General features: G+C 58.0%; 1 non-coding gene across 1 annotated transcript; it reads right to left on the reverse strand.

The window, feature by feature from the left end:
• Positions 1-13,540: 13,540 nt before the first annotated feature.
• On the reverse strand, positions 13,541-13,614 carry TRNAT-AGU (transfer RNA threonine (anticodon AGU)). Its single transcript has one exon. It is a non-coding gene; the product is annotated as a tRNA-Thr (tRNA).

The following is a 13,614-nucleotide window of genomic DNA, read 5'->3' on the forward strand; positions in this document are numbered from 1 at the left end:
TCACCATGGGGACACCCTGGGGCTGCTGTCTATGGGCTTGGCTGGAGATTACTCATGGGGCTGTTGACCTTGTGGTTGGTGACCACATAGCTCCGGGGCACAAAGCCACAGTCTCGGGCCCTGCAGCTCAGTTGCTCCTTCAGCCCCTGGTGATGGTGAGGATGGAGCTTGGTGGCTTCATCCTCATCCTCCTCCTCTTCACCCCCGTGGAGGCGCAGTCAGGTAAGGGTTGGGGGGAGGTCGGAGCATTTGGATCCATTGGGAGCTCTTTGGACTCTCAACTGTCCCAGCCTGGTATCCCCAGGGGTCCCCTTCCCTTCTCTAGGGGTGAGGAAGTTCTGTTGTCTCCAACAAGGGTTTGGGGTGGTTGTGGGACACCGCAGCTCCTTCCTCATGCCCATCCCATCCCACCCCACCCGCTCCCATCCCATCCCGTCCCATTCCATCCCATCCCATCCCCAGGTCTTCTGGGGGATTCAGGTGGTGCTGACCCATCACATGTGGGGTGGGGGTAGAACCTGCTCTCCCAGGCCTTTATCCCACCTCACTGTCCCCATCCCACCCCCTTCTTACCATCCCCTTCCCTTCCCCATCCCACCATCCCCATCCACATCCCCATCCCATCCCACCATCCCTTTCCCACCATCCCCATTGCACCACCCCCATCCCACCAACCCCATACTACAACCCCTTCCCACCATCCCCTTCCCATTCCCATCCCATCCCACCATCTCCAACCATCCCCATCCCATCCCTATCCCAACATCCCCATACTACAACCCCTTCCCACCATCCCCTTCCCATTCCCATCCCATCCCACCATCTCCAACCATCCCCATCCCATCCCTATCCCAACATCCCCATACTAAATCCCTTCCCACCATCCCCAACCATCCCCATCCCATCCCTATCCCAACATCCCCATCCCACCATCCCCTTCCCACCATCACCATCCCCTTCCCATCCCCATCTTCATCCCACAATTACTTTCCATCATCCTCATACCACCATCTCCTTCCCACCATCCCCATCCCCATCCCACCATCCTAACGTCCCACCATCCCCTTCCCATCTCACCATCCCCATCCCACCATCCCCATCCCACCATCCCTATCCCACCATCCCTATCCCACATCCCCTTCCCATCTCACCATCCCCATCTCACCATCCCTATCCCACCATCCCTAACCCATATCCCCTTCCCACCATTCCCATCCCATCTCCTTCCCCATCCCTATACCACAATCCCCTTTCCATCATCCCCTTCCCACCATCCCACCATCCCCATCCCACCATCCCCTCCCTATCCCCTTCCCATTATCCCCATCCCATCCCCTTCCCACCATCCCCATGCCCATCCCCATCCCACCATCCCCATCCCACTATCCCCTCCCTATCTCCTTCCCACCATCCCCATGTCCATCCCCATCCCACCATCCCCATCCCACCATCCCCATCCCATCCCACCATCCCCTCCCCATTATCCCCATCCCATCCCACCATCCCCTTCCCATTATCCCCATCCCACCATCCCCATCCCATCCCACCATCCCCTTCCCATTATCCCCATCCCATCCCACCATCCCCTTCCCATTATCCCCATCCCCATCCCACCATCCCCATCCCACCATCCCCATCCCACTATCCCCTCCCTATCCCCTTCCCAACATCCCCTTCCCATTATCCCCATCCCCACCCCACCATCCCCATCCCACCATCCCCATCCCACCATCCCCATCCCATCCCACCATCCCCTTCCCATTATCCCCATCCCATCCCACCATCCCCTTCCCATTATCCCCATCCCCACCCCACCATCCCCTTCCCACCATTCCCTTTCCATCCCCATCCCACCACCCCGATCCCACCCCCTGCCCCACGCCCCCATAACCCGCGCTGTCCCCAGCTCCCTGTGACAACGGTGGCACCCTGGTGGGACCCGTCTGCCTGTGTCCTCCTGGCTACAACGGGACCCACTGTGAGCACTGGGACCCCTCCCGGGCCTGTCACAACGGCGGCACCGCTGTGGGCACCCAGTGCTATTGTCCCCCGGGCTTTGGGGGTCCCCTCTGCCAGCACCCCAACGCCACCAGCGCCTGCAGGAACGGGGCCACCGCCTTCGGCACCTCCTGCCTCTGCCCCCCAGGGTACTGGGGAGATGTTTGCCAGCACCAGCACCAGGTCAGCTCCTGCCTCAATGGGGGGACATTGGTGGAAGGGGGCTGTCATTGCCCCCCAAGTGCTTGGGGACCTCGGTGTGAGTGCACCGCCCCCACGGCCACCACCACGGCCGTCACCGTGGTCACCAAGGTGGGCACAGAGAAGGTCTCAGTGACGATGGTGTCTGTGGAACACGTCACGCGTCCCATGGAGGGCAATGTCCTGACCAGTGTGGAGAGGAGCAGGGTGGTCATGGACAGCACCACCATGGCCATGGACAACACCACCATGGCCATGGACAGCACCACCATGGCCATGGACAGCACCACTATGGTCATGGACAACACCACCATGGCCATGGACAACACCACCATGGCCATGGACAGCACCACTATGGTCATGGACAACACCACCATGGTCATGGACAACACCACCATGGTCACGGACAACACCACCATGGTGATGGAGAGGAGCACCATGGCCACACTAGAGACAACCGTAGAGGGGAACACCACAGCCAACCCTATAGAGAGGAGCACCATGGTCATGGACAACACCACCATGGTCATGGACAGCACCACCATGGCCATGGAGAGCAACAACACAGCCAACCCCATAGAAGGCAACACCATGGCCATGGAGAGGAGCACCATGGCCACACTAGAGACAACCACAGAGGGGAGCACCACAGCCAACCATATAGAGAGGAGCACTATGGTCATGGACACCACCACCACATCCATGGACAGTGCCACCGTAGCCATGGAGAGAAGCACCATAGAGGGGAACAGCACAGCCAGCCCCATGGAGAGGAGCACCATGGTCATGGACAACACCACTATGGCCATGGAAAACAGCACGACAGACATGGCAAACAGCACCATGGCCAACCCTACGGACAGGAACACCACGGCCAACTCCATAGAGGGTAACATCACGGCAACCTTGGAGACCAACACCATGGTCATGGAGAGGAGCACCATGGCCACACTAGTGACCCCCATAGAGAGCAGCACCACAGCCATCCCCATGGAGAGGAACACCACAGCCATGGACAACAACACAATGGCCATGGAAAGCAACACCCTGGCCAACTCCATGGCCAGCAACACCACGGTCGTGGAGAGGAGCACCATGGCTACACTGGTGACCCCCATAGACGGGAACACCACGGCCAACCCTATGGAGAGGAGCACCATGGTCATGGATAACACCACCATGGTCCTGGATAGCACCACCATGGTCATGGGTAACACCACCATGGTCATGGATAACACCACCATGGTCATGGATAACACCACCATGGTCATGGATAACACCACCATGGTCATGGATAACACCACCACGGTCAAGGACACCACCACATCCATGGAGAACATCCTCATGACTCCCAGCACCACCATTGCCACCCCAGCTCCAACTCAACCCAACACCACCCACAACGTCCCCATTGATGCCACCACAGGGTGTGCTGGGACCTGCACCAGCCCCACCACGGTGGCCACCACTGGCACCCCATGGTCCTCTCCACCCAGCATCACCACCACCATCACCAACAGCACCATGGCCACATTCTGCCTCTACCTCCCACATGGATCCAACCCTCCAGCCAGTGGGTGATGTGATGGTGGGGACCTTGGGTGGTGGGGTCTCCATTGGGGTGGTGGGTTCTTCATTGGCTGATTGGTTCTCCACGGGGTGATGGGTTCTCCATTGAGATGATGGGTTCTCCATTGCGTGATGGGTTTTTCATGGGGAGGTGGGCTCCAGTTGGGCTGATGGGCTCTCCACTGAGGTAATGGGTTCTCCATGGGGTGATGGGTTCGCCATGGGGTGATGGGCTCTCCATTGGGATGGTAGGTTCTTCATTGTGTGGTGGGTTTTCCATGGGGGTGGTGGGCTCTCCATTGAGTAATGGGCTCTCCATTGGGGTGATGGGTTCTCCATGGGGTGATTGGTTCTCCTTGGGGTGTTGGGCTTTCTGTGGGGTGATGAGTTCTCCATTGGGACGGTAGGTTCTCCATTGTGTGGTGGGTTTTCCATGGGGATGGTGGGATCTCAATTGGGTGATGGGCTCTCCACTGGGGTGATGGGTTCTCCTTGGGGTGTTGAGTTCTCCATGGGGTGATGGGTTCTCCATTGGAATGGTGAGTTCTCCATGGGGGTGGTGCATTCTCCATAGGGTTGATGGGATCTCCATGGGGTGATCAATTCTTCACTTCTGATGGGTTCTCCATTGAGGTGTTGGGTTCTCCACTGAGGTGTTGGGTTCTCCATTGGCTGATGAGTTCTCCACGGGTGTTGGGTTCTCTATGGGGTGATGGGCTCCCCATTGGGGTGATGGGTTCTCTATGGGGTGATGGGTTCCCCATTGGGGTGATGGTTCTCTATGGGGTGATGGGTTCCCCATTGGGGTGATGGGTTCCCCATTGGGGTGATGGGCTCTCTATGGGGCTGAGGGGTTCCCCATTGGGGTGTTGGGTTCTCCATGGGGTGATGGGTTCCCCATTGGGCTGTTGGGTTCTCCATGGGGTGATGAGTTCCCCATTGGGTTGTTGGGTTTTCCATTGGCTGATGGGTTCTCCACAAGGTGTTGGGTTCTCCATGGGGTGAGGGGTTCCCCACTGGGGTGTTGGGTTCTCTATGGGGCTGATGGGCTCTCCATGGGGCGATGCCTCGCAGCTGCCTCCACCACACCCACATCCCCCCCATCTCCTGCAGTCTCCTGCCTGCATGGCGGCGTCCCCAGCACCACCGCCCCCCTGTGCCTGTGCCCCCCCGGTTACTCGGGCCCCCGGTGCGAGGACCCCGATGCCTCCACGCGCTGCTCCGACGGCAGCACCGCGGTGGGGCTGCGCTGCCTCTGCCCCCCCGGGCGTGCGGGTCCTCGCTGCGACCTCCCCGACCCGGCCAGTGCCTGCAGCAACGGCGGCACAGCCGTGGGCACCGGGTGCTTCTGCCCATGGGGCTTCCATGGGGACCGGTGCGAGAGGGGCCCCGATGGTGCAGGGGGCACCACGGTGCCATGGAGCAGGCCCAGCACCACCACGGCCAGCACCAGCACTGCAGGTTGGTGGGTGTTGCATGGGGTGGATGTTCATGGCAAGAAGACAAGGGTGGGGTGGATGGAGATGGAGTGGGATGGGATGGAGATGGGGTTAGATGGGATGGAATGGGATGGAGATGGAGATGGGATGATGTGATGGGGTGGGTGGGGTGGGTGGGATGGGAAGAGATGGAGATGGGATGATGTGATGGGGTGGGTGGGGTGGGTGGGATGGGAAGAGATGGAGATGGGATGATGTGATGGGGTGGGTGGGGTGGGTGGGATGGGAAGAGATGGAGATGGGATGATGTGATGGGGTGGGTGGGGTGGGTGGGATGGGAAGAGATGGAGATGGAGATGGAGGGGATGAGATGGATGGGATGGGATGTAATGGAGATGGAAATGGAGATAGGATGAGATGGATGGGATAGATGGGATGGGATGTAATGGGGATGGAGATGGAGATTGGATGAGATAGATGGGATGGGATGTAATGGGGATGGAGACTGAGATTGGATGAGATGGATGGGATAGATGGGATCGGAGGTAATGGAGATGGAGATGGGATGAGATGGATGGGATGTAATGGAGATGGAGATGGAGGTGGGATGAGATGGATGGGATGGGATGTAACGGAGATGGAGATGGGATGATGTGATGGGGTGGGTTGGATGGATGGAGATAGAGATGGGATGGGATGGAGATGGAGATGGAGATGGGATGATGGGATGGGGTGGGTGGGTTGGGTGGGATGGGAAGATATGGAGATGGAGGTGGAGATAGGATGAGATGGATGGGATGGGATGTAATGGGGATGGAGATGGAGATTGGATGAGATGGATGGGATGGATGGGATGGGATGGGATGTAATGGAGATGGAGATGGGATGAGATGGATGGGATGTAATTGAGATGGAGATGGAGATGGAGGTGGGATGAGATGGATGGGATGTAATGGAGATGGAGACGGGATGAGATGGATGGGATGGGACGTAATGGAGATGGGATGAGATGGATGGGATGGGATGTAATGGAGATGAAGATGGAGATGGGATGATGTGATGGGGTGGGTTGGATGGATGGAGATAGAGATGGGATGGGATGAAGATGGAGATGGAGATGATGGAGATGGAGATGGAGATGGAGATGGAGATGGGAAGGGATGGGATGGATGGAATGGATGGGGTGGGATGGGATGGCAGAGGAAACACCCAACCAAAGGGGTTTGAACCCTGAAGCTCAGCGCTGACCCCACCACCAATGGGGCACCCCAGGCAGCTGCTGGTGGGACCAGGTGCTTGGTGGGGACCCAACTGCATGGACCTGGAGGTGAATCCCAAGGGATGAGGAAGTGCAGGAGGCAATGGGGGGCCACCAGATGTTTCTGTGTCCTTGTCCCCACAGAGCCCTGCCAGAACGGGGGTCACTGGCTGGGGACGGGTTGTCTCTGCCCCCCCAACGTGGTTGGGGACCGGTGCCAGTTTGGAGCATCCACCATCAACATCACAGCAGGTAATGGAGAGTGATGGAGGTGATGGAGAACCCCCAAGAGAGGCACCCTATGGGATGCCCCATCCCACCCCATCCCATGCAGAGCTGGGCCCCTCCGTGGCCATGCTGGCGCGTGTCACCAACCGGGACTTCTTGGAGACCATGGGGGACGTCTCATCCCGCACCTACCGCAGCTTCGTGGAGGAGTTCAGGCGCACGGTGAGGACCTGGGTGGGGGGGAGTGCTCACCCCAAAGGGCTTGGGGACAACCCCAAGGGGCAGCCCAATGCAGAGCTCTTGGTGACAAGGTTCTCCATGGCTGCAGATGGACCGGGTCTACCAGAACATCTCCTGGTACCGTGGTACCCGGGTCCTGGCACTGGAGTGAGTGTGGGGTGGGATGGGATGGGATGGGATGGGGTGGTGATGGGATGGGGTGGGGTGGGGGATGGAATGGGATGGGATGGGATGGGATGGGATGGATCAGATGGGGATGGGATGGATTAAATGGGATGGATGGGAATGGGATGGGATGGGATGGGGTGGGGATGGGATGGGATGGGATGGGGATGGGATGGAGTGGGAGGGAGATAGGATGGGGATGGGGTAGGATGGAGATGGGGATGGAATGGGATGGGATGGGATGGGATGGGAGGGAGATAGGATGGGGATGGGGTGGGATGGAGATGGGGATGGGGATGGAATGGGATGGGGATGAGGATGGGATGGGATGGAGTTGTTGAGGAGCCCCACGCCACTGCCTTGCAGAAGAGGCAGTGTGCTGGTGACTTACAAAGTCCTCCTGGACCCACCACATGGAGACACCAACATTGAGCGTCGTGCCCAGGAGCTGCTGGAAGCTGCTCAGCCCCACAACTGCAGCCATGGGGCAGGTAGGACCCAGGGGCCCACACGTGGTCCCTCCACATCTCTGGTGGCTTCCCATGACCATTGTTCCCTCTCCAGATGGGCTTTGCTTCAGCACGACCAGAGCTGCTGACACCAAGGAGCCCAATGCCACCGGTGAGCGTGGGGACACCATGGGGACACCATGGGGAAACCAATGGGGTATCATGGGAAAACCATGGGGGCACCATAGGGACTCCATGGGGACACCATGGGGAAACCATTGGGGTATCATGAGGACACAATGGGAAACCATTGGGGTAGCATGGGGTCACCATGGGGAAACCATTAGGCTATCATGGGGACACCATGAGGACACCATGGAGACACCATTGGGATATCATGGGGCCATCATGGGGACACAATGGGAAACCATTGGGGTAGCATGGGGTCACCATGGGGAAACCATTAGGCTATCATGGGGACACCATGAGGACACCATGGAGACACCATTGGGATATCATGGGGCCATCATGGGGACACAATGGGAAACCATTGGGGTAGCATGGGGTCACCATGGGGAAACCATTAGGCTATCATGGGGACACCATGAGGACACCATGGAGACACCATTGGGATATCATGGGGCCATCATGGGGACACAACTGGGACACTATAAGGCCACCGTGAGGATACAATGAAGACACCATAGGGACATCATAGGCACATCATAGGGACAGCATGGGGACACCACAGAGACAGCATGAGAACACTATGGGGACACCATTGAGGCTTCATGGGGACAACATGGGGACACAATGGGAACACTCTGGGAACACCACGGGACACACAATGAGGACACAATGAGGACACCATAGGGACATCATGGGCAGATCATAGGGACACCATGCTGACACCATGAGGACACCATGGAGACACCATTATGACTCAATGGAGACACAATGGGGGCACCATAAGGACACCATGGAGACACCATGGGGACTCCATGGGGACACCATAAGGACACCATGGGGACTCCATGGGGACACAACGGGGACATAATGGGGATTCCATGGGGACACAATGGGGACACTATGAGGACTCCATGGGGACACCATGGGGACTCCATGGGGACACAATGGGGACACCATAAGGACATCATGGGCACACAATGGGGACACAATAAGGACACCATTGGGACACCATGGGAACACCATTGGGACACTATGCAAACTCCATGGAGACACCACTGGGACACTGTAAGAACACCACTGGGACACCATGGGGACACCATAAGGACACCACTGGGACACCATGGGCACATCATGGGGACACCATAAGGACACCATGGAGACACCATGGGCACACCATGGGGACACCATAAGGACACCAATGGCACACCATGGGCACACCATGGGGGCACCATAAGCACACCATTGGGACACCATGGGCACACCATGGGGACACCATAAGGACACCACTGAGACACCATGGGCACACCATGGGAACAACATAAGCACACCATGGAGACACCATGGGCACACCATGGGGACACCATGGGGACACCATAAGGACACCACTGGGACACCATGGGCACACCATAGGGACACCATAAGCACACCATTGGGACGCCATGGGCACACCATAGGGACTCCATGGGGACCTGGTTTGGGTCAAGACTGGCCTGACCAGAACTTCTCCATCCAGAGCTGTGCAGGAGCCTTGCACCAGCTGCCTTCAGCAGGTTCTACCACCCCTTCCGCATGGGGGGCAGTGTCCTCTGTGTCACCAACTGCACCCCCAACGTCCCTGGCACCATCGACTGCGGCCCTGGGCTCTGTCGGGTGACAACGGAGGGACCCCAATGCTTGTGAGTGACCCAAACACCTTCAGATCCACCTCAACCCCAACATCCAACCACTGACTCCAACACCCAACCATTGACCATCAGCACCCAATCACTGACCACCAGCACCCAACCATTGATACCAGCACCCAACCATTGATCCCAGCACCCAACCATTGACACCAACACCCAACCGTTGACTCCCAAAACCAACCATTGATCCCAGCAGCCAACCATTGACCCTAACACCCAACCGCTGACACTAGCACCCAACCATTGACCCCAACACCCAACCACTAACACTAGCACCCAACCACTGACTCCGACAACCAACCATTGACACCAGCACCCATCCATTGACACCAACATCCAACCATTGATCACCAGCACCTGACCATTGACGATCAACACCCGACCATTGACCCCCAAAGCCCATAAACACCATCCCAAACCACATCCCAACCCATGTCCATGTGTCTCCTGGGTTCCCCCACTTCCAGTGGGGTTTCCCGGAGGATCCCACACTTGATGTGGGACAAGGAGCTTGTCCATGAAATGTCACCTCCTGCAGCTGCCCGGCTGTGTCCTGGTTCCTGACCTCTGGTGGCCGCTGCCAGACCCACATCAGCCAAGTGGGGCTGGGGCTGGGTGTGGGTCTGGGGCTCCTTGTCCTGCTCCTGCTCTGCATCGGCCTCTCCATCTGCTTGGCCAAAGAGAAGAAGACATCAGCTGGAGACAGGTGAAAGGACCAAGGGGGGCTCCAATGGCAGGTCCAAGGAGGACACTTGGGGGTGGTAGCAAGTTGGGTTGTCCATTGACCACCAACACCCGACCATTGATCCCCAAACCCAACAACTGTCCCCAGCACCCAACCCTTGCCCCCAACACCCAACCATTGACCCCCCAAAACCCAACCAATAACCCCAACATCCAACCATGGACCACCAACACCCAACCATTAACCCCAACACCCAACCATTCCTTCCACGGGGCTGGGAGGGTTGAGCTCCACATGGGACCTCAACCAGTTCCTACAGCATCTCCATTGAGGACAACCCGCGGCGCAACCCTCGAGCCACTGGCATCTACCACGTCAACAGCAGAAGGTCCCCACTACCAAAAGGTGACCCCCATTGGGAGTGGGGGGACACAACCCCATGTCTATGGTGAGGACACCCCACCAGAGCTTCATCTCACCTCCCTCTTGCAGACCCCTATGGACACAGCTCCTATAGACCCAACGTGGACGTGGCAGCACCCACCACACCGGTAGGCTCTTGGCACTTCACCATGGACGTGGGGATGGGGTGGCCAACCCCATCTTCACTGCTCCAACCCCTCTTGTAGGTCTTGGTAGAAGATCCACCATCCCTGTGACCTGGAGGGCTCTGTGGTGAGGTCTGAAGCTTCGCTGGTGTCTGCACCAGGGTGGGACAATGACCAAAGGCAACCAACCATTGAACAATAGCACCGAAACGTTGACCTCAACACCCAGCCATTCACTTCCAACACCCAGCCTTGACCTTCAACACCCAATCGTTGACCTTCAACACCCAATCATTGACCTTCAACACCCAATCATTGACTACCAGCACCCAACCACTGACATCCAGTATCCAACCATTGACCCCAACATCCAACCATTGACCACCAGCACCCAACCACTGACCACCAGCAAGGACCGTTGACCACCAGCACCCAACCACTGACCCCTGACACTCAACCGTTGACACCCAACATCCAACCATTGACCCCAACATCCAACCTTTGACCCCAACATCCAACCCTTGACCCCAACACCCAACCATTGACCACCAGCACCCAACCATTGACCCCTGACACCCAGCCATTGACTCCCAACATCCAACCATTGACCACCAGCATCCAACCATTGACCTCCAACACCCAACCGTTGACATCCAGTGCCCAGCCATTGACCTCCAAACCCAATCCTTGCTGACCAGCACTCCATAACTGACCACCAACATCCAACCATTGACCACCACCCAAGACCCCAACCCAGCAGCATGGCTCGTTTTGGGCTGGACCGAGGTGGGATGCGGTTCCTCAGTGATGGAGGAGGGCTCCCCCATGGTTCCTGAGGGAATCCTCACTGGAGAGGCCATCCTGGTGGTTGGATGGGGCTCTATGGAGCTCATGGGGCTTCACCAGAAGTAGATGGTCCATGAGAACAATGATATTTATTAACAAGTTTATTCCATCTCTTGGGTTTTTTTGGGGTCACATTGGGGGGTTTTAGGGTCTCAGATGGGTTTTGGGCTCACATTTATGGATTTGGAGCCCCATGTGGTGGCTCTGTGGGACCATTCCAAGCTCCAAGGGCTGGAATTGCTCTGGGAAGCTCCAACAAGGAACCAGGGACATGGGACCCCATCCTAACCCCATCCCAGCTCCATCCCAACCCAATCCCAACCACATCCCAGCTTCATCCATTCCCCATCCCAATCCCATCTCCATCCCATCTCCATCTCTTCCCCATCTGAGCCCCATCCCACCCTCATCTCTTCCCCATCCCTTTCCCATCACAACCCTATCCCAGCTCCACCTCATTCCAGCCCCATCCAAGCTCCATCCATTCCCCATTCCAGCCCCATCCCAACCACCTCCCAACCCCATCCCAACCCCATCCAAGCCCCATCCCACCCCCATCTCATTCCCATCCCAACCCCATCCCAGCCCCATCCCAACCCTATCCCAGCCCCATCCATTCCACATCCCATTCCCATCCCAACCCCATATCAACCCCATCCCAGCCCCATCCATTGCCTATTCCAGACCCACCCCATCCCCATCCCAACCCCATATCAACCCCATCCCAGCCCCATCCGAGCCCCATCCCAACCCGATTTGAGCCCCACCCCAGGCCCATCTCACTCCCATCCCAACCCCATTCCATCCCCATCCCAACCCCATATCAACCCCATCCCAGCCCCATCCATTCCCTATTCCAGACCCACCCCATCCGCATACCATCCCCATCCCAGCCCTATCTCATTCCCATCCCATCCCCATCCCAGCCCCATCCCAACTCCATCCCAGCCCCATCCCAACCCCATCCCAGTCCCATCCGAACTCCATCCCAGCCCCATCCCAGCCCCATTCAAGCCCCACCCCATTCCCATTCCAGCCCCCATCCCATCCCCATCCCAGCCCCATCACATTCCCTCCCAGCCCCATCCCAGCCCCATCCCAACTCCATCCCATTCCCATCCAAACCCCATCCCATCCCCATCCCCATCCCATCCCCATCGCATCCCCATCCCAGCCCCATCCCAACTCCATCCCATCCCCATCCCATTCCCATGCCAACTCCATCCCATCCCCATCCCAACTCCATCCCATCCCTATCCCATCCCAACTCCATTCCATCCCCTTCCCATCCCCAATCCCATCCCCATCCCCATCCCCATCCCATCCCCATCCCATTCCCATCCCATCCCCAACCCAACTCCATCCCCATCCCATTCCCATCCCCATCCCATTCCCAGCCCAGCCCCATCCCAACTCCACCCCATTCCTATCCCATCCCCATCCCATTCCCATCCCAGCCCCTTCCCATCCCCATCCCAACTCCATCCCCATCCCAACTCCATCCCCATCCCATTCCCATCCCCATCCCATTCGATCCCAGCCCCATCCCAACTCCATCCCATTCCCATCCCATCCCCATCCCATTCCCATCCCAGCCCCATCTCATTCCCATCCCAGCCCTATCCCAACTCCATCCCATTCCCATCTCATTCCCATCCCAGCCCTATCCCAACTGCATCCCATTCCCATCCCATCCCCATCCCAAATCCATCCCATTCCCATCCCAGCCCCATCCCAACCCCATTCCATCCCACCCCCATCCCCATCCCAGCCCCATCCCATCCCACCCCATCCCAGCCCCACCCCGTTCCCATTCCAGCCCCCATCCCAACCCCATCTCATTCCCATTCCAACTCCACCCCATCCCCACCCCCGAGTTACCTCCAGCTCCCCCACCTCCCTCCACTCCCAGCCCCACTCCCCCAATCCCATCCCATTCCCTCCATAGCGACCCCCCCATCCCAATTCCAGACCCCAATTCCCTTTTCCCCCTTATTTCCCCCCCCCAAAAAAACAACATTCAAACCCCCCCCCGCCAAAAGGCACCGCTGGGATTCGAACCCAGGATCTCCTGTTTACTAGACAGGCGCTTTAACCAACTAAGCCACGGCGCC

This window comes from Pezoporus occidentalis, unplaced genomic scaffold, assembly GCF_034315485.1.
Source record: "Pezoporus occidentalis ecotype Australia unplaced genomic scaffold, CSIRO_AGI_Poc_V1 ctg641, whole genome shotgun sequence".
Classification (NCBI taxonomy): Eukaryota; Metazoa; Chordata; class Aves; order Psittaciformes; family Psittacidae; genus Pezoporus; species Pezoporus occidentalis.